This window comes from Phaseolus vulgaris, chromosome 4 (assembly GCF_051622355.1).
Source record: "Phaseolus vulgaris cultivar YP4 chromosome 4, ASM5162235v1, whole genome shotgun sequence".
Taxonomy (NCBI): domain Eukaryota; kingdom Viridiplantae; phylum Streptophyta; class Magnoliopsida; order Fabales; family Fabaceae; genus Phaseolus; species Phaseolus vulgaris.
Genome location: NC_143501.1, coordinates 42,312,881 through 42,333,811, shown reverse-complemented (window position 1 = coordinate 42,333,811; position 20,931 = coordinate 42,312,881). Strand labels below are relative to the sequence as shown.

Genomic DNA, 20,931 nt, shown 5'->3' with positions numbered 1-20,931 from the left:
GTGGGACAATTCATTTACAGTCAAAGAGAGGTTTGCATGGGTTAGATGTAGAGGTGTCCCTTTGCATCTTTGGAGTAGGAATTATTTTGAATGAGTTGGGGCGCTGGTGGGGAAGGTGGTAGAGGTGGATCAGGCGACGTTAGCTAGGGAAGTGTTGGACTACGTTTGTCTTCAGGTTAGTATTCTGGTAGGCGGTTTGCCATGTTTGAAGAGGGAGGTGAGTATTAATGATATATCTTGCATGGTGTTTTTTGAGGAGGAGTCGAGCACGACGGATCATAAGATAAGAAGTTTCTTCAGTAGGTGGGGGAGACGTTTCAATACCGAGTTCGTCGCTAGTTCGGAAGAAGATGGCGGCAGGGACGACTCTGTGGGTTATTTTTCCGACGTCGAAAATTGAAGAGGAATAGGTGAGGAGTTGACGGTCCAATTTCCAGGGGTGATGGGAGAATCTAGTCGTGGGGTGGTTCACCAAAAACCAGTCATTAATTCGGTAGTAAATAACATAATGGGTGTAGGAGAAGAAACTAAGGTTGGTAAGGTAATTGATGGGCAAGGTGTGTCACGCCTTGGGCAATGCCTTTATGGTTCCTCGATTTCATCAAAGGTAGTTGAGGGAGTGAATAAGGGTAAATCAAGTATAATGGAGCATGCAAGTTGGCATCAAGGAAGCGGTGGGACGCATGCAATGTGCCATTATGGAAACCATGAAGAGGAAATTAATGATTACGTGGAATGGTCTGTTGAAGGAATGCAAATTAAAGACAATGTGGATAGGTGTGGTGAAGATTGGTGTGCGGGGTTTCCTAGGGGAAATGAGGTGGGAGTTTTTAATGGGTCGGGGCCAACAGCTGTGGAGGCAGAGCAATCTAGAGGGGTAGCTGTGGGAGATGCCGGAATAGAGATGCCATTGGTTGAAGATGGGCTTGTCCGTAGTGGTGCAGCGGAAGATGTTGTGATGCCGAAAACCTCTCCAATCAAGGTGTAGGGTTCAGAAGTGGCAAGCGTGGAGGACGGAGCTAGTAGAGGGACGGGAGTTCCGGAGACACTATTAGAAGAAGGGGACCGATCTCCGATGAGGGTGGAATTTTTGAATCACGAAGGTTCTACTCTTTTGCTACCAACACAGGACAGAGGTGCTGGAGGTGGCCGTCGAAGAGGGTGTGTCGGAGCAGGTGAGGATGGGTGGCGAGGAAAGACCATGGTTGTATGGCAGTCCAAAATGTTGTTTTAAAGTTGCTCGGATTGAGAGTTTGGAGAATGTAAAGGACCTGAGCTGTTTTAGGGAGGTAATTGTGGGCAGTAGTTTGTCGTGTTTAGCATCAAGAGAAGTGGAGGAGATCAGTGAGAAAGTGCCAAATTTGGCGCTCTCTCCTTTCAATGAGAGTAATCTTGTTGATGTGAGGGTGATTCAAGCAGATTTATTGGTTCAGAAGCCGACGTTGAGGACAATTCTGATTTTCATGTCAGACAGTGCAATGGATAATTGTAACAGAATATACAAGATGAAACATGAAGAGTTCGAGGCTCTCAGAGTCTGGAAGGTCGATAAGGAAATGGGTTTCACATCTTCCTCGGAAGATGTTGTTATCAGTAGCTTAAAGTTTGGAAAATCGGGATAGTTGTAGCTTGAGGAATGATAGGGGGAGTTAGTGTGAATATTGATGAAGAAAATTAGTATGAATATAAGGGGATAGGAAATAGAGTGGGTTGAGAATGGAGCAAACAATAGTGTCGGGGGTATCATTACGATATGGAGAAAAAATTGTTTTCAGATGTCCAGGTTTATTAATGGTAGGAATTTTACTATCATTGAAAAAATTGTTTTCAGATGTCCAGGTTTATTAATGGTAGGAATTTTACTATCATTGAAGGGGATTGAAAGGTCGGAATGGAGGTCCTTGTCATAATTGTGAACGTGTATTGTTCTGGTATGTTACGAGAAAAGAAGGCGATTTGGGAGGAGATTTGCAACCATAGGTCGTTACAATTGTCTAAGGCTTGGTGTGTAGTGGGAGACTTTAATTCTATCTGAAGATAGGAGAAGATGAAAAGTCTGATGTCTGTATCCGACTACAGTAGAGAAATAGATGGTTTTAATGCTTTTATTGAGAAAGTTGAATTGGTAGATATCCCGATGATTCGTAGAAAGTACACGTGGTACAAACCAAATGTGTTAGTGAAGAGTAGAATTGACAGGGTTCTTGTGTGAAAGGAATGGGTTGAGGTGTGGCTGCATTGTAAACAATTCTTTTTTAGTAGATCTGTTTTTGATCATTGCGCAATCGTCATAAAGGATGAGTACGTTGATTGGGGTTCGAACCGTTCAGGAGTTTGGATGTTTGGCAGAGCGATAATAGATTTAAGGTTTTTTTGAAAGAAAGATGGCCCAGTTACGAGGTGCAAGGTGGAGGAATTTATATTTTCAAAGAAAAACTAAAGAAACTGAAAGCAGATTTAAAAGTATGGAATAAAACGATTTTTGGGGATGTTAACCAAGCTGGTGAAGGATTACAAAAAAGGAATAGGGAATTGGATGAAAGGGACGATGAATTTGACCTAAATGAGCTCGAGAGGGAGGAAAGAAAGACATTAGTAGTAGAGTTTAACAAAAATCTTTTTAAGCAAGAGGCGATTGTAAAGCAAAAGGCAAGGCAAAAGTGGTTGAAGCAAGGAGACCTTAATACAAAGTTCTTCCACTCGTCAGTTAAATGGAGGAAGGCTAAGAACGAGTTACATGGGGTGCTAGAGAATGGTAGATGGTGCGAGAATAAAGATGAAGTTAAAGATAAGGTTAGAGAATTTTTTGAAGCTAGATTTGTAGGGAATGAAGATTTGTCGGTTAAGTTGGATAATGTCAAGTTTAATTCTATTTCTAAGGAGGATAATCAGATGCTGGTTGAAGCTTTTTTAGAAGAGGAAATTAAGGATGCAGTGTGGAGTTGTGAGAGTTCGAAGAGTCCTGGTCCAGATGGCTTCAATTTGGGTTTCATAAAGTTCTGCTGGGAGTTCATTAAAGCGAATATAATGGCGGCAGTGAAGGACTTCGAGGCTTGCAATAAATGGCTCCGGGGTTCAAATGCGTCGTTCTTATGTCTGATTCCAAAAAATGAGAATCCTTAACAACTCAGGGAGTTTATACCTATCTCGTTGGTCAGATGCTTGTATAAAATTATCTCGAAGGCGTTGTCATTACGACTGAAAAAAGGTGATTAGCAAAGTCGTTGATGTCAAGCAGTCCGCTTTTCTTGAAGGAAGGGGTTTATTGGACAGTGTTGTAGTTGCCAATGAAGTTTTGGAGGAGATGAAGAGAAGGAAGAAAAGGTGTGTGTTCTTCAAAGTTGATTTCGAGAAGGCGTACGATTCTGTGAGATGGGAGTTCATTTATTACATGTTAGAAAAGGTTGGTTTCTGTGACAAATGGATTCAGTGGATTAAGGGATGTTTAGAGTCTGCATCTATGTTAGTTCTCGTGAATGGTAGCCTGACTAAGGAGTTCTTTCCTAAGAAAGTGATGGAAGAGACCCAAACACAAGCCCACATGCAAGCCCACCAAAGGGTGGATTTGGGCCAACCCCTAGAGTTATGGCCAAGAGGATCCAAGAAGACGTTCTTTTACATGTTCAAATGCCATAAACTCTAGTGTAGGAAACTTTAATTTATTGTCAAAATTAGCATAGGAAATTTATTTGTAATTTTTCTTAGAATTAATTTTGGCACCTAAAGCACCAACCTAGGTAAACTTAGAGTTTCTAAAAACCTATAAATTTATCTAGGCCAGTCTAGAAAGCCCATGGAGGGGGTGAGCATACAAACTAGACACACCCCTCCCCATGTGCTCATTTAGGCTCCACTTTTGGGAGGGAATTCATTTAAATTTCCCTCCACTTTCTTTTGAATTTCCAGCACTCTAAACACTATAAATTGAGGTGCTTGACTCTCATTTTGTAAGATTAATATACTTAGTGAATTGCTGCCAAATTGTGTCAATTTCACTTCTTGCCCAAAACCTCCTAGGTTAGGCTTTTAATCTTCACAAATTTCCCCTTTCCAAGTAGAGTTTGCCTCACCAGTCTCAATCCCTACCTCTCGTGCACCTTCAAGGTCACCACCACTCTTAGGAGGACCTTGCTTTATCTTCAATCCATGATGCTTCTGCCATTCACTAACAAAATCCGAAAACTATGAAGGCACATCTCCATCATAAAGGACTTCGACAGTGGGATCCGTTAGCTTTGTTTTTGTTCCTTATTGCGGTAGAAGGTTTGGCGGGAGTATCCAGGATGGCGGTTGCGAAGAATTTGATTGATAGCCTAGAGATTGGTAGGGAGAAAGTGAAGGTAAACATGTTGCAATACGCTGATGATACTGTGTTCTTTTGTGAAGCAAATGTTAAAAGTGTTTTCAATATAAAGGTGGCTTTGAATTGCTTTGAACTATCTTCTGGGCTTAAGGTGAACTTTATGAAGAGCAAGATAAGCTGTTTGGGGATTGAGCAGATAACGATTTAGCGTTTCGCGGCAATTCTTAATTGTGAGGTGTTGGAAATTCCTTTTGTATATTTGGGTTTGCGGGTGGAAGGGTGTCATAAGAGAAGGACGTTTTGGGATGGGGTGGTCGATAGAGTGAAGAGAAGATTAAGTAGGTGGAAAGGTAGGCTCTTGCCTATGGCGGGGAGGATTTGCTTGATTAAGTCGGTACTTTCTTCTATTTCTCTGTTCTACCTTTCTTTATTCAAGATGCCTTGTGTGGTGGCAAATGAGATTGTAAGAATCCAAAGGATTTTCTTATGGGGGTGGGGTTCTGATGGAAGAAAGGTTGCTTGGGCTTCGTGGAAAAAGGTGTGTGAAGCTCGTGAGGATGGTGGTCTTGGTATTATTGACTTTAAGGACTTTTAACTTGGCGTTACTTGGTAAATGGATATGGCATTTGGGGTCAGATAAGGAGGGATTGTGGAAGGAGATCATTGTCTCCAAGTACGGGGGTTGGAGAAGTTTGAGAGAGAAAGGGAAGGATAGCAAGGACTCTGTGGTGGAATGTTTTGAGGGAGGTATGGAGTTTGGAAGGATGGGATCGAAATTTTGAAGATATGGTTGATTGGAAGCTTGGTACTAGGAAGGATGTTTTGTTTTGGGAAGATTATTGGGCGGGTTGTGGGGTTTTGAAGGGTGCCTTTCCGAGGTTGACCCATTTGTTCTTCGAGTGTAGATTTGCTTGGCTTTTGTCGAGTTATTGTTGTGAATGGTTGGGTGTGCAAATGGTGTTCCATAATGTTCCATTGTTAAAATTTTCCCACTTTAGGATGAGTAATGTGTTTGCTTCAATAACTGAGGTTTGGGGAGTGATATGGATTGCAGTAGTCAATCAGGTTTGGAAACATAAAAACAATGCAATCTTCAAGGGGGGTGTAGTTGATGTTTTGGAAGTGTTTGCTTTGGTTCAACTAAAGGCTTGGTCTTGGGTTACGTCTAAGTCACATTCTGTGTATTTCTCCTTTTCATATTGGTGTCTTGATTCTCTGGTTTGTATGAGGATGATGTAAGGTTGTACTCTATTAGGTGTTTAAACAAAGTATCTTGGGTGTTTGTATTTTATTGGAAGTGGTCTTTATAGATATATGTGGGTGTATGTCTAGAGGGGGTTGCTAATGAGGAATTTCTGCATAAAGGTTGGACCACCCCTAAAGTGGTTCACATTTATTTAGTTTTATGCCGATAAAAAAAAAGCTGTAAAATGAATTTTTTATGACATTTTTTTAGAAACTCTATATTTTTCTAACCCAAGGGTTACTACGAAAAGCCATCTTTAGTCAAGTCTTTGCACTACTTTTTCTACCTTGCAAAGTAAGTTAAAAAGCTGTGAGAAGAAAACAAGCTTCCATATCACCATCAATCCATATCCCATCATATTCTTTAATGCAGAAGATAAGAAATTGTTTCCCAAACATAAAGCATTACGAGAAAAATTAAGAGGAAAGTTAAAAAATAAGTGAAATAGAAATCAATTAATTAAAATCAATAGGGTTAAGCTACAAATAACTATGCTGGTAAAATAAAAATAAAAAACAGCAATGAAACATAAAAGAAAATAAACAAATAAGAAATGTGAAAAAACTCATAACACCTAACATAACATAAAAAATTGTTTATTTTAAGCTTATGAGCTCAACATGAAGTCCATATACAGTATAATAAAATCAAATAAAGAAATACAATATTAATGGAACAATTGCATGGGCTTGCATATCAGATGCTTAAGTGCGTAAATTTCAACATTTATTAATTATAAACTAATCTCATCAGAAAAAGGCCTATGCATATATATAAAACACTAAATAACATAAAATAATAAAAATTTGGTAATATGTTAGATAAAATAATAAAAATAAATAAAATTATACCAGACAAAAGTTTAAACATGTATTATATAAGTAATTCTGACTAAAATAACGTTTAAAATAAAGGAATAAAATGTTTTCCTGAATGCTTATGATAACTTTGAGGTGAGAAACACTACATCATTAATTAAATAATTTTAGAGATAAAAAATTAAATTAGAGATCATTTTATAAATTAAAAAATTATTGGTAAATAATTTCTATTATTAATAAAAGTTTATAAAGTAATATCTAAACATTAATTATCAAAGTTTTAACTACTAACTAGTTTTTTTTATAAAAAATTTTCATATTAGGCATCACTAACTACTAACTAATTTATATTCACTACAAGAAAATGATGGAATGATAACCGATTTAGAAACCAAAAATAAATAGTTTCTATAGTAACTAATTTAGATACCATTTTATAAACTAAAAATTATTGGTTACTAAAATGGTATCTATTATTAATAAAAATTGTAATATAATTAGATACTATATTTTTTGTTGCTAATAATAAAAATAAAAAAATGTTTTTATTAGAGACATTTTTTTAGTTTCTTGTTAAGATGTAATTGGAAACATTTTTTTAGTCACTTTTAATTTATTTTGGAAACTAATTTTTAGTCTCTAATCATCCTATATAATTAGATGCTTTAATTTTTAGTCATTATTATTTGAATTTAGATACTAATTTTGGAGTAATTAAATTTTATAAAATTAATTATTAATTTATAAAATATTTTAAATTGATATGAATAAATTTATTAATTTTAGTATAATATTAAAATAATTATATCAATTTAAAAATTACATTAAAAATAATATTTTAATATTATTTAAATATAAAATTAAATTAATGATAAATTCAAAATATTATTTAAATTAAAAATTTAATAAATTATTTTAAATAAAAATGCAGTTTGATGGGTTATTTTGTTTTTTCTAAAAAAAAGTCCATAGTATTATCTCAATTTGTATTTGTGTTCTATTTTTTTAGCCATGTCAATTTTGCAGCCATTTGATAATATATTCCATGTACTATCTCAATGCAGGCTTCGCAAATGGTAGTCATTTGTTGATGCTTAATTTTCATTGTTGATTGAGCATGCATAATTTTACAGAGATGGAGAAAATATGGCACGTTCCGGCTTTCTTTGTTAGAACGCCATTGGCCTCCAATTTTTGAGAGGAAGGAATGTTTGGTTCCTCCACCAGATGAGCCTCTAATCAGATGGCCAAAGAGCAGAGATGAGTGTTGGTACATGTATAATGTTATATGCTTTATGAGTTAAAAAGCAAAAGACTGAATGAGTTAACTATAAATGTTATCCACTTGTTTAGCTTTTCTGTTACATTAATGTCAGGAATGTGCCCTATGACTGGATCAACAAGCAGAAGTCTAACCAACATTGGTTGATTAAGGAAGGGTAGAAATTTCTATTTCCAGGTGGGGGTATTATGTTTCCCAATGGTGTTGGGGAATATGTTGATATGATGCAAGAACTAATCCCAGAAATGAAAGATGGGACAGTGAGAACTGCCATTGATACTGGTTGTGGGGTGAGTTTACTCATAACCTCTTTTTCTTGAGGTTTATTTCAAAGTTAATAACTTAACTCTGATTTATTGTAGGTTGCTAGCTGGGGGTGGTGATTTGTTGGATCAGGGGATTCCAACAGTTTCTCTTGCTCCAAGAGATAACCATGAAGCTCAAGTTCAATTTGCTCTAGAGCGTGGAATACCAGCTATTCTTGGTGTCATATCTACACAGAAACTTCCTTTCCCATCAAACTCCTTTGACATGGCTCATAGCTCCAGATGCCTCATCCCATGGACGGAATTTGGTAAATTTTCTATGCAAATTGAATTTTATCAATCAAACAGAATTCATTCCTATTTATGTTATCCAGCTTTTTTAGTGCCTTGCACTTAATTAATGTAAAGCCAACACATTTTATGATTTTGTTTCCCTTGGTTGATGGGTGATCAATGATAATTGATGAGATGGTATGCAATAGGACCTTCATCCTCTAGCTAAGATTTTACATAAACTCAAGCATTCAATTTAATTCCAATTTTGGTGTTTATACGTGACTTGTTAACTAGTATCTAAGTTCACTCTAATTTTTTAGTCACTCTCTAATGGGGGATATTCTCATGTGCTTTTAGGTGGTATTTATCTCATGGAAATGCACTGTATTCTTCGTCCCGGTGGATTTTGTGCTTTTAGGTGGATTTTGGGTATTTATCTCATGCAGGCTTGTTTACCTATTTGGTTTACTATTTGGTTGAAAGTTCCATGCTATGTAATGTCAATTGATACACAAAAGATTGTGAGTACCGTACTGTTGTTTGGGGGCTGTAGCAAATCAAAGTTGAAATTGAAATGTAATTGAGTTTTTTTATTCATGTTTATCCAGAACTGCAGTGAATTACATTCTTAATCCTAAGAGATTTGACAATACATATGTAAGCTTTATCAATAGAATGTTTCCTTTACCACACCTAAATGAATTGATTTTTACACTTGATAAAAAATAAAATAAATAGAAATAAAAAACTAAATATAAAATAAATAAATAAATAATAATAATAAAATATATATATATATATATATATATATATATATATTATAATAAATTACATTATTTAGAGACCAATAAGTGACATTTTTTTTATTTATATATTTGGTCACTAAATAAGTTTCTATATATTTTGGTCACTAAATTGGTTTAAAAAAAAATAGTTGTTAATTTGGTTTCTAAATAATTGATCACTAAATTAGTTTCTATATTTTTGGTCACTAAATTGGTTTTTATTTAATGGTAACTAAATTGGTTTTTAAATTAGAATCTAAATTGGTATCTAAAATTAGCGACCATGAGTTTAGCCACTTAAGACTATTAGTTTCTAAATTAGTCTCTAATTAAGTTAGTAACTAATTTTATCATTTTAGAAACCAAAAATTTAGTTTCTAAAAGCACTTTTTCTTGTAGTGATTCTAAATTAATCTATATTAATCTTTTAAAGACTAATTTAGAATCTAAAATATTAGTAGTTAAAACTTCGGTAGTTAATTTATATATCAACTTATAAACAATTTTATAAATTCTTGTTAATAATATAAACCACATTAAATATCAATAAATTTTTACTCTAAAATAGTATCTAATTTAGTCAATGATTAATTCTTTTTATCTCTAAATTTGGTTGTTATTTACTTTTTGAACCCATGGATGATTTTTTTATGTAGAAATCTAGACAAGTCGATGACATTGGAATTTCTCAATCTTGCATCAAATAACTTGTCCAGAGATTTACCAAATTGTTGGAATATTTGGCCATTTATAGTGGATGTGAGTTTACAAAATAATCATTTTGTTGGGAACTTACCCCCATCCATGGGTTCCTTGGCAAGTTTGCAATCTTTTCAAATTTGTAAGAATTTTCTCTCAGGAGTATTTCCTACCAGTTTGAAGAAGAACAGCCAATTGATAATATTGGACCTAAGGGAAAATAATCTTTCAGGGACTATTCCACTATGGGTTGGAAAAAAGTTATCAAATTTGAAAATCCTTTGTCTTCGATCAAACAACTTTTCAGGTCACATTCCAAATGAAATATGTGATATGAGTCTCCTTCAGGTTGTAGATCTTGCAGAAAATCATTTGTTTGGAAATATACCTACTTGTTTCAATAAATTGAGTGTCATGAGACTTAGGAATATAAGTAGACATAGTGGTATCTATTCCAAACCTTATACTCTAGATTACACTTCCGAACATATGGTTAGTGTGCTACTTTGGCTAAAAGGAGTAGGAATTGAGTACAGAGACATCTTGGGTCTGGTAACAAGCATTGATCTATCAAGGAACAAATTATTAAGAGAAATACCTAGAGAAATCACAGATCTAGATGGTTTGATATATTTGAATTTATCCAAGAATCAATTATCTGGTCAAATTCCACCAAGTATTGGCAATATGAGAATGTTAGAATCCATTGATATCTCAAAGAATCAACTTTCAGGAGAAATCCCTCTAACCATATCAAATTTAAACTTTCTCAAGCACCTAGACTTGTCTTATAACCATTTAAAGGGACATATTCCAACAGGCATTCAAATTCAAAGCTTTGAAGCAATAGACTTTGTTGGAAATAATTTGTGTGGTCCACCTCTACTTATCAATTGCAGTTCCAACCAACAAAGTCCATATATTGACCACTCTGGAACAAAGAATGGTGAGCATGGAGTGAATTGGTTTTTTGTTAGCATGGCACTTGGATTTCTTGTGGGATTCTGGTTAATTGTTGCTCCTTTATTCATTTATAGATCATAGAGATATGCATATTTTTGTTTCCTTGATGATATGTGGTACAAGCTACAATCTTGTTGGTGATTGTTGGTGTTAGAATATATGGCCTTAAACGAGAGGGGGGGGGGGTGAATTGTTTAAGAAAGATTTTAGTAAACTATTAAGCTTAGAATGAAAATTCTTCAAAAGAACCTTGATTAAGGATTCAGTTTTTCAAATCAAAACAGCAAAAACACAAAGCTGGAAAAACAATCGGTTGTTTTAGTGAAACAATCGGTTGTTTATACCAGTTTTAAAATATCAAAACTGAATTAAAGAGATAGGGATAGAGAAATTGTACACAATTGTTTATACTGGTTCACTCCAAACAAGAGCTACACCCAGTCTTCTCAAAAACCCTGAGGATAACCACTAAGCAATCACCACTTGATCACTTACACCACAACCAAGAGAATGACCTTGAACACCTCAAGAAACACACTCTCCTTGGCCAACACTAAGATTGCTGATCTTGAACACCTCAAGAACACACAACCAATCTCAGCAAAACACACAAACGAATTGTTCAGCAGTTTACAAAGATTACACTTGTTACAGATGAATATCTGAAATCAATACAAGTAGAATCCTATTCCAGCACCTTGATCAATCTCTAAACTCTTAAGCAATCTCATAACTCTTTGAAAAACTCTTAGTGAAAAATTTTGTCTCAAGATTCTTATTTCTTCAAAACAGTTTTTCTGAAATTATACAAAGATATAGTTTGTTATCAAATCTTAACAAACTCTTAATTGCATTTAAAATAGATTGGTCAAAGCATTTAATGACTGGAGCGTATTCAGTTAAAGCATTTAAAGCTCAGTCAAAGAAAACATTTTTTCTGTTATGGTTATAAAACAAACAATCGGTTGTTTCCTCGAATCAATCGGTTTTTTTGTTACTTAACATTTTTAACCATTTAAAAACAATTTTCAAACTTTCTCAAAACACCTAAGTGTAAACAATCGGTTGTTTCGACAAAACAATCGGTTGTTTCAACTTAGTTTGAAAAACATTTTACTTTGATAAAGATTGAGATGCTAATTCCTTGAGATTTAATCTAAGGGTGGATTACAACATTAAACTACCCCAGAACAAAGCTTAAACCAGCACAGCAACATCAAGCAAAGCAGAGGCTTCAACATCCTTCAAAGGATTTGGATTCTTCAAAACATTGAACACCACTTGGTTCAACAATCTCCCCCTATTTGATGAAGGCAAATCCCTGATGCTTGTGTTGTACTGATTAAATCTGAAGCGGTTCCTGCAAAAAAACATTTATACTAACCAAAGCTTCTTACAGCAGCAAGTTAGATTATAACTCATTTAACATAATAAACAATCTGTTGTTTACACGAAACAATCGGTTGTTTCTATCAGCAACAGCAGAAAACACTTTTATAATCAGAGATTTAAACATTTTATGCATATAAGACACAGATATACAAGAACCAATAATTCTCCCCCTATTTGTCTTCACAAATAGACTTTAACATGTGCGAAAAACAGACTTAAGAGAGATTATTAAGATCAAGAATACCTAACTCATTTCTTAAGAAGAAAAACCTCTCTTTTGGTAAAGGCTTTGTGAAGATGTCAGCTAGCTGCAGTTTGGTCTCCACAAACTTCACTTCACAGTTCCCATTTTGCACATGATCTCTGATGAAATGATGTCTTATTTCAATATGTTTGGTCCTTGAGTGCTGGATTTGATTTTTGGTAAGATTAATTGCACTTGTGTTATCACACATCAAAGGAACTTTGCTGATTTGTAAACCAAAATCTACAAGTTGTTGTTTGAAACATAGGATCTGTGCACAGCAGCTACCAGCAGCTATATATTCTGCCTCAGCAGTAGAGAGAGCAACACATGCTTGCTTCTTGCTATGCCATGAGATTAGGCTTGAGCCAAAAAGGTGACAAGTGCCACTTGTGCTCTTTCTATCTAGCTTGCAACCTGCAAAGTCAGAATCTGAATAACCAATTAAATGTATTGGAGAATGAGAAGGATACCATAGTCCTACAGATGATGTTCCTTTGAGGTATTTCATAATCCTTTTTGCAGCTTTGAAGTGTGGTTCTTTAGGATTTGCTTGATATCTTGCACATAGACACACCGCAAACATGATGTCCGGCCTACTTGCTGTTAGATAAAGCAATGTTCCAATCAAACCTCTGTATTTTGTTTGATCTATACTCTTTCCAGCAGCATCCGCATCCATGTAGCAGCTTGATGGCATTGGAGTGCTTGCCTCTTTGCAATTTTCCATTTCAAACTTTTTGAGAATCTCCTTGCAATACTTTGATTGACTTAAGAAAATCCCATCCTTTGTTTGTTTAACCTGCAAACCAAGAAAGAAAGATAGTTCTCCCATCATAGACATTTCAAACTCACCTTTCATTGCAACCACAAATTCTTCACACAACCTATCTTGTGTAGCACCAAAGATGATGTCATCAACATAGATTTGCACAAGAATTATTTCTGCATTTGACTTCTTGATGAAGAGAGTCTTGTCTACCATTCCTCTTTCATAACCATGTGATAGCAAAAAGTTGCTAAGCCTCTCATACCACTGCCTTGGAGCTTGTTTCAGTCCATACAAAGCTTTCTTCAACTTGAAGACATGGTTGGGATACTTGTGATCTTCAAAGCCCGGTGGTTGATCTACATAGACTTCCTCATTGATGTAGCCATTCAAGAAGGCACTCTTTACATCCATTTGGAAGAGTTTAAAACCACTCATACAAGCAAAAGCCAGCAGCAGCCTCACAGCCTCCAATCTAGCCACAGGAGCAAAGGTTTCACCATAGTCTATGCCCTCTTCTTGATTGTAGCCTTTGGCAACTAACCTTGCTTTGTTTCTAGTGATCACTCCATCCTCATCTAGCTTGTTCCTGAAAACCCATTTTTGAACCAATAATATTCATTTCATTTCTTTTAGGGACAAGAAACCATACCTCATTTCTTTCAAATTGATTTAGCTCTTCATGCATAGCTTCAACCCACTTCTCATCCTTGAGAGCTTCCTCAATTGACTTTGGTTCAATTTGAGAAACAAAAGTTGTGTGCCTGCAGTAGTTTGAGATGGAGCTACGTGTGGAGACACCTTCCTTTATCTGCCCTATGATGTTATCCACTGACAGATCTCTAGGAATCCTCCACTCTTTGGGCAGATCACTCTTTTGCAAAATTTCAATCGATTGTTTCTGCGAATCAACCGGTTGTTTTTCTGCTCAGATATCCAGCTTCTCCAAACTGATGCTCTGTTCGTCTTCCTCAGCACTGATCTTTGGGTTCTCACTGATTCTGTGATCTACCTCATCAAAGACTACATGAACTGATTCTTCTACAGTCATCAGCCTTTTGTTGTAGACTCTATATGCATGGCTTGTGAGTGAATAACCAATGAAAATACCAAGGTCAGCTTTCTCATCAAATTTTTCCAAACTTTCCTTTCCATTGTTGAGAACGAAACAACTACAGCCATAGACTTTGAGGTGACTGATGTTAGGCTTCCTTCCATTGAAAAGTTCATATGGAGTTTTCTTCAAAATGGGCCTTATAAGCACCCTATTCATCACATAACAAGAGGTGCTCACTGCATCTGCCCAAAAATACTTAGGAAGTGATGATTCACTAAGCATTGTCCTTGCAAGCTCTTCAAGAGACCTGTTCTTCCTCTCTACAACTCCATTTTGCTGTGGTGTTCAGAGAAATTGTGTAGAATACCCAACTTCTCACAGAACTTGACAAACTTCTCATTTTGAAATTCTCCTCCATGGTCACTCCTTATGGAACCTATGTTGTTGTTCTTTGTGTTTTGAAGTCTTCTTGCTAGCTTTTTGAATGCAGCAAAGGCATCACTCTTTGATTCCAAGAACAAGGTCCAAGTGTACCTAGAGAAATCATCAACAATAACAAGAGCATAATAATTTCCACCAAGACTCATAGTTCTAGAGGGTCCAAAGAGATCCATGTGAAGGAGTTCAAGGGGTCTCAATGAAGAGACAACATTTTTGGTTTTAAAAGAACTTTTCACTTGTTTCCCTTTTTGGCACGCTTCACAAGTGTGATCCCTCTCAAACTTGAGTTTTGGCAGCCCAATCACAAGATCTTTTGATATTAGCTTGTTCAAATGATTCATGTGAATATGAGCAATTCTTCTATTCCAAAGCCAAGATTCATCTTGCTTGGATAGAAGACATCCAATTGAACATGGTGAAGAGATATATAAAAGATACACATTATTAACTCTCTTACCTACCAACATTACCTCTTTGGTGTTGGGTAGACAGATTTCACATGTGTTCGTCTTGAACATCACTTGATACCCCTTGTCACATAGTTGGCTAATACTTAGTAGATTATGTTTTAGGCCTTCAACAAAGAGCACATCATGAATCACCAAGATGCTCTCATCTCCTATGGATCCTCTCCCAAGAATTCTTCCTTTGTTGTTGTCTCCATAGGTGACATGACCCTCTTGCTTGAAGGATATTCTCAGGAACTTTGATTTGTCCCCTGTCATATGCTTGGAGCATCCACTGTCCAAGTACCAAAGTTGCTTTCTTTCCTCCAAGATTTCCTACAAAAAGATTTTCAAGTACATAGGTTTGGTCCCCTTATGAATGTGGGTCCATCTGGTTTATACTCATCAATACAAGCTTTATTTTTCTTGGGAATCCACTTCATAAGCCCTTTAGAAACAACATGTTTTCTGATTTTACAGAATCACACAGATTGATATCTTTTCATGCAATAGAAGCATGTAACAATTGGTTGTTTCGATGGTCCAATTGATTGTTTTTCTGGCATTTTCGAAAATGATTTTGAAAATCTATCTTGCTTGTTTGGTGGATTAAAACCCAATCCAGATTTTCCAAAAACACAATTTTGAGATGCTAGCACACTCTCAAAGTTTGATTGGCCTTTAGAAAGCTTATCCACTGTTTTAACAAGATAGTGGACCTTCTTTTCAAGATTTTCACAATTTTCACAAACTAGAGTATCACACTTGCAAGAGGAGTTTTTGTAAATGATTTCCAGATTTTCAAAATCCATTTTTGAATGTTCTAAATCCTCTTCCAGTGTCTTTACTCTATTTTCTAGCCAGCTGTTTTTTTTTTAACCGATTGTTTAAGAGAGCCAATCGGTTGGCTTCTTCATGCGTTTCTTGAAAGGCTTGAAGTAATTGGCCATAATTTTCAGAGTTTGAAGAGTTTGATGAACTTACACTACTTGAGTCATCCTCTTTTCTGGCCATGAAGCAAAGATTGAGACTTTTCTTATTTTTCCTTCTTTTTCTTCTTGCTTGACTTTTTGTCATTGCTTCCTTTGGTTGATGAGCAGCCTTGAGTGTCTCCCACATTTCCTTAGCAGTTTTGCACTTTGATATCCTAAAAAATTCATTAGTATCCAGTGCAGAAGCTATAATGTTTTGAGCAGACCTACCAAGCTGAGCCATCTTACATTCATCATTTTTGTCCATTTGGACAAAGGTTTTGCAATAAAAGAATTATCCTTTTTGAATTTTGGAATTTAAGGACCATTCTCAATTGAGTCCCAAATTCTTTGATCAATAGATTCAATAAAGATTTTCATTCTTGCTTCCCAAAACTTATAATTCAATCCACAGAATAAAGGTGGTTTGTAGATTGAAGCACCCTTCACAAAAGATAGTTTTCCAGCCATAGAAAAAAGATTTTTAGATCAACTTGAATAACTTTCAAGAACCAAGCTCTGATACCAATTGTTAGAATATATGGCCTTAAACGAGAGGGGGGGGGGGTGAATTGTTTAAGAAAGATTTTAGTAAACTTTTAAGCTTAGAATGAAATTTTTTCAAAAGAACTTTGATTAAGGATTCAGTTTTTCAAATCAAAACAGCAAAAGAACAAAGCTGGAAAAACAATCGGTTGTTTTAGTGAAACAATCGGTTGTTTATACAAGTTTTAAAATATCAAAATTGAATTAAAGAGATAGGGATGGAGAAATTGTACACAGTTGTTTATACTGGTTCACTCCAAACAAGAGCTACATCCAGTCTTCTCAAAAACCCTGAGGATAACCACTAAGCAATCACCACTTGATCACTTACACCACAACCAAGAGAATGACCTTGAACACCTCAAGAAACACACTCTCCTTGGCCAACACTAAGATTGCTAATCTTGAACACCTCAAGAACACACAGCCAATCTCAGCAAAACACACAAACGAATTGTTCAGCAGTTTACAAAGATTACACTTGTTACAGATGAATATATGAAATCAATACAAGTAGAATCCTATTCCAGCACCTTGATCAATCTCTAAACTCTTAAGCAATCTCATAACTCTTTGAAAAACTCTTAGTGAAAAACTTTGTCTCAAGATTCTTATTTCTTCAAAACAGTTTTTCTGAAATTATACAAAGATATAGTTTGTTATCAAATCTTAAAAAACTCTTAATTGCATTTAAAATAGATTGGTCAAAGCATTTAATGACTGGAGCGTATTCAGTTAAAGCATTTAAAGCTCAGTCAAAGAAAACAGTTTTTCTGTTATGGTTATAAAACAAACAATCGGTTTTTTCCTCGAATCAATCGGTTGTTTTGTTACTTAACAGTTTTAACCATTTAAAAACAATTTTCAAACTTTCTCAAAACACCTAAGTGTAAACAATCTGTTGTTTCGACAAAACAATCGGTTGTTTCAACTTAGTTTGAAAAACATTTTACTTTGATAAAGATTGAGATGCTAATTCCTTGAGATTTAATCTAAGGGTGGATTACAACATTAAACTACCCCAGAACAAAGCTTAAACCAGCACAGCAACATCAAGCAAAGCAGAGGCTTCAACATCCTTCAAAGGATTTGGATTCTTCAAAACATTGAACACCACTTGGTTCAACAGTTGGTTGATTATTAATGAGAAATTCAGAAAAAAATTCAGTGAAAGAAAGAATAATTTATAATATTAGAAGGTTTTCGAAGTATATATTAAACATCAAATACTTTAGTTTGAATATCATATTATGTTTATTTTTTTTACCTCAATAGTAGTAAAAAATCTTTTGGGAAAAATTCTCCCACAAAGCATAATATGCATCTCTCCCTCATGGCAATGTTGTGTTTCTATTTTTTGGATGTGAAATTGTAATATCTTGAGATCGAATTGGTTCTACATTAGCATTAAAATTGGATTTGGTACTCTGTTTTAGATACAGGGAAAGCATTTTTATTCAAATTTCTATATGATATAAAAAAATACTACTTTCTTTCTCATTGGAAAGGTTCAAGCTCCATGTAAATACTTAATTTTAGATGTAACATTTTTACCTTCATTTATCTGTATTTGAAATTTAATTTAATTAGTTTATTTTAATATTTTTGTAGAAAAGCATAACAAAAATGAGACATGTACAAACGACAAAAGAGAAAGTGAAAAAGAAAAGAAAACGAAAAAAATTGAAAAAGGGACAAACAAATAATATTGTGTAAAAAAGATAACAAAATGTTCACACATTGTGCTTTCACACTTTCTACTTTCTCCTACATAAATAGTTATACTGCTTTGCAACCACTACCTATTTCCACAAGCTGTATGTTATAAGTCAATCATATCCCTTTTTTATTGTTAAGTTTGTCTCTTTAAAATCGATTCCTTTATGCTTTCAACTCACTTGAAATGAATTTTTAGAATTCACTTATTATTTGCATTCACTTCCATCCATTTATGAGTGTATTTCGCAGTAATCCTAACAATATTAACAATTTTGAAGGCCCAATTCCTAATAGCACTGGAAACCTCACACTCCTTGAAAATCTTGACTTGTGTGAAAATTCATTCTCCTCTTCAATACCTAATGGGTTATATAGTCTTCATCATCTAAAGATCTTGAACCTAGAAAACAACAACTTGCATGTGACTATTTCTAATGCTGTGGGAAATTTGACTTCTCTAGTCAGACTTGATCTTCAAGGCAACTCAATTAGTGGTACCCTACCTAGATCATTTGAAAAACTTTAATCATTAAGATCTCTCGATCTAAACCACAATCAATTCAATGGAAATCTGTTTGAAAATATTGGGTCACTCTCTAAATTAGTAAATCTTCGAATTGAATATAATTATTTTATAGGAGTTGTCACAAAGGATAATCTTGCAAATCTTACAATGTTGCAACAAATTCTTGCCTCTGGAAATAATTTGACTTTAAAAGTGGGTTTCGATTGGTATCCTACTTTTCCGCTTTTCAACTTGCATTTAAACTCGTGGCAATGGGGTCCCAACTTTCCATCATGGATTCAATCACAAAACAGATTACAAAATTTATTGATGTCAAACACTGGGATATTAGATACTATTCCCACTTGGTTTTGGGAACACTTTTCTCAAGTTTCTTAATTGGACCTCTCTCGTAATCAAATTCATGGTGAGCTTAGTACTACATTAAAAAATCCAATATCTGTCTACACTGTTGATCTAAGCATAAATCACTTTCATGGAAAATTGCCTTATCTTTCAAATGATCTGTACAAATTAGATCTTTCAAACAATTCACTTTATGGATCCATGGATGATTTTTTATGTAGAAATCAAGACAAGCCGATGGCATTGGAATTTCTCAATCTGGCATCAAATAACTTGTCAGGAGATTTACCAAATTGTTGAAACATTTGGCCATTTCTAGTGGATGTGAGTTTACAAAATAATCATTTTGTTGGGAACTTATCCCCATCCATGGGTTCCTTGGCAATGTTGCAATCTTTTCAAATTCGTAAGAATTTACTCTCATGAGTATTTCCTACCAGTTTGAAGAAGAACAATCAATTGATAATATTGAACCTAGGGGAAAATAATCTTCCAGGGACTATTTCACCATGGATTGGAGAAAAGTTATTAAATATGAAAATCCTATCTTCGATCAAACAACTTTTCTGGTCACATTCCAAATGAAATATGTGATATAAGTAACCTTCAAGTCGTAGACCTTGCAAAAAACCATTTGTCTAGAAATATACCCACTTGTTTCATTAAATTGAGTGTCATGACACTTAGGAATAGAAGTACAAATAGTGTTATCTATTTAGAATCCTATTATATCTCAAATTACTGTTCGGAATGTATGGTTAGTGTGCTACTTTGGCTAAAAGGAGTAGGAATTGAGTACAGAAACATCTTGGGTTTGGTAACAAGCATTGATTTATCAAGGAACAAATTATCAAGAGAAATACCTAGAGAAATCACAGATCTGGATGGTTTGATATATTTGAATTTATCCAAGAATCAATTATCTGGACAAATTCCATCAAGTATTGGCAATATGAGATTGTTAGAATCTATTGATATCTCAAAGAATCAACTTTCAGGAGAAATCCCTCTAACCATATCAAATTTGAGTTTTCTCGACTACCTAGACTTGTCTTATAACCATTTAAAGGGAAAGATTCCAGCAGGCACTCAAATTCAAAGCTTTGATGCATCTAACTTTGTTGGAAATAATTTGTGTGGTCCACCTCTACTTATCAATTGCAGTTCCAACCAATAAAGTTCATATATTGACCGTTCTAGAATAGAGAATCGTGAGCATGGAGTGAATTGGTTTTTTGTTAGCATGACACTTGGATTTGTTGTGGGATTCTGGGTAATTGTTGCTCCTTTGTTCATTTATAGATCATGGAGATATGTATATTTTTGTTTCCTTGATGATATGTGGTACAAGCTACAATTTTGTTGGTGATTGTTGGTTTATTATTAATGACAAATTTAGGAAACAAATTCAGTGAAAGAAACAATAATTTATAATATTAGAAGGTTTTTCGAAGTATATATTTTATGAAAAACATCAAATACTTTAGTTTGAATATCATATTATGTTTAATTTTTTACCTAAACGACCGGCCCTTGCTCCTATAAAAGGAGGACTTGGGTACTTTATAATTTAGATTTGATATTTGAAGTAGCAAAACTCTCACAAATTGGTGATTGAGTGTGTGAGAACTTGTCTTCTCCTCTTCCTAGTCTCATCTTGAGAGCCTTGGTTCCCTCAAGTGGCGGCAATTCACACTTATCTTGGAGCATTCATACTTCAAGTGGCGTGTCCATCAACCAAGCTCTTCATTCATATAAGTTCCTCTCTTCTCCATCTTTTCTTTTCATCTCCATGTTCATACGAAGCTAAAACATGTCTTAGGTTCCTATTCTT

General features: G+C 34.8%; 2 pseudogenes; both read left to right on the top strand.

Moving 5' to 3' along the window:
* Nucleotides 1-9,618: 9,618 nt before the first annotated feature.
* Nucleotides 9,619-10,782, top strand: LOC150028097 (receptor-like protein EIX2; annotated as a pseudogene).
* An 8,279-nt stretch (nucleotides 10,783-19,061) lies between these two features.
* LOC150028096 (receptor-like protein EIX1) lies at nucleotides 19,062-20,466 on the top strand (annotated as a pseudogene).
* Nucleotides 20,467-20,931: the final 465 nt, after the last annotated feature.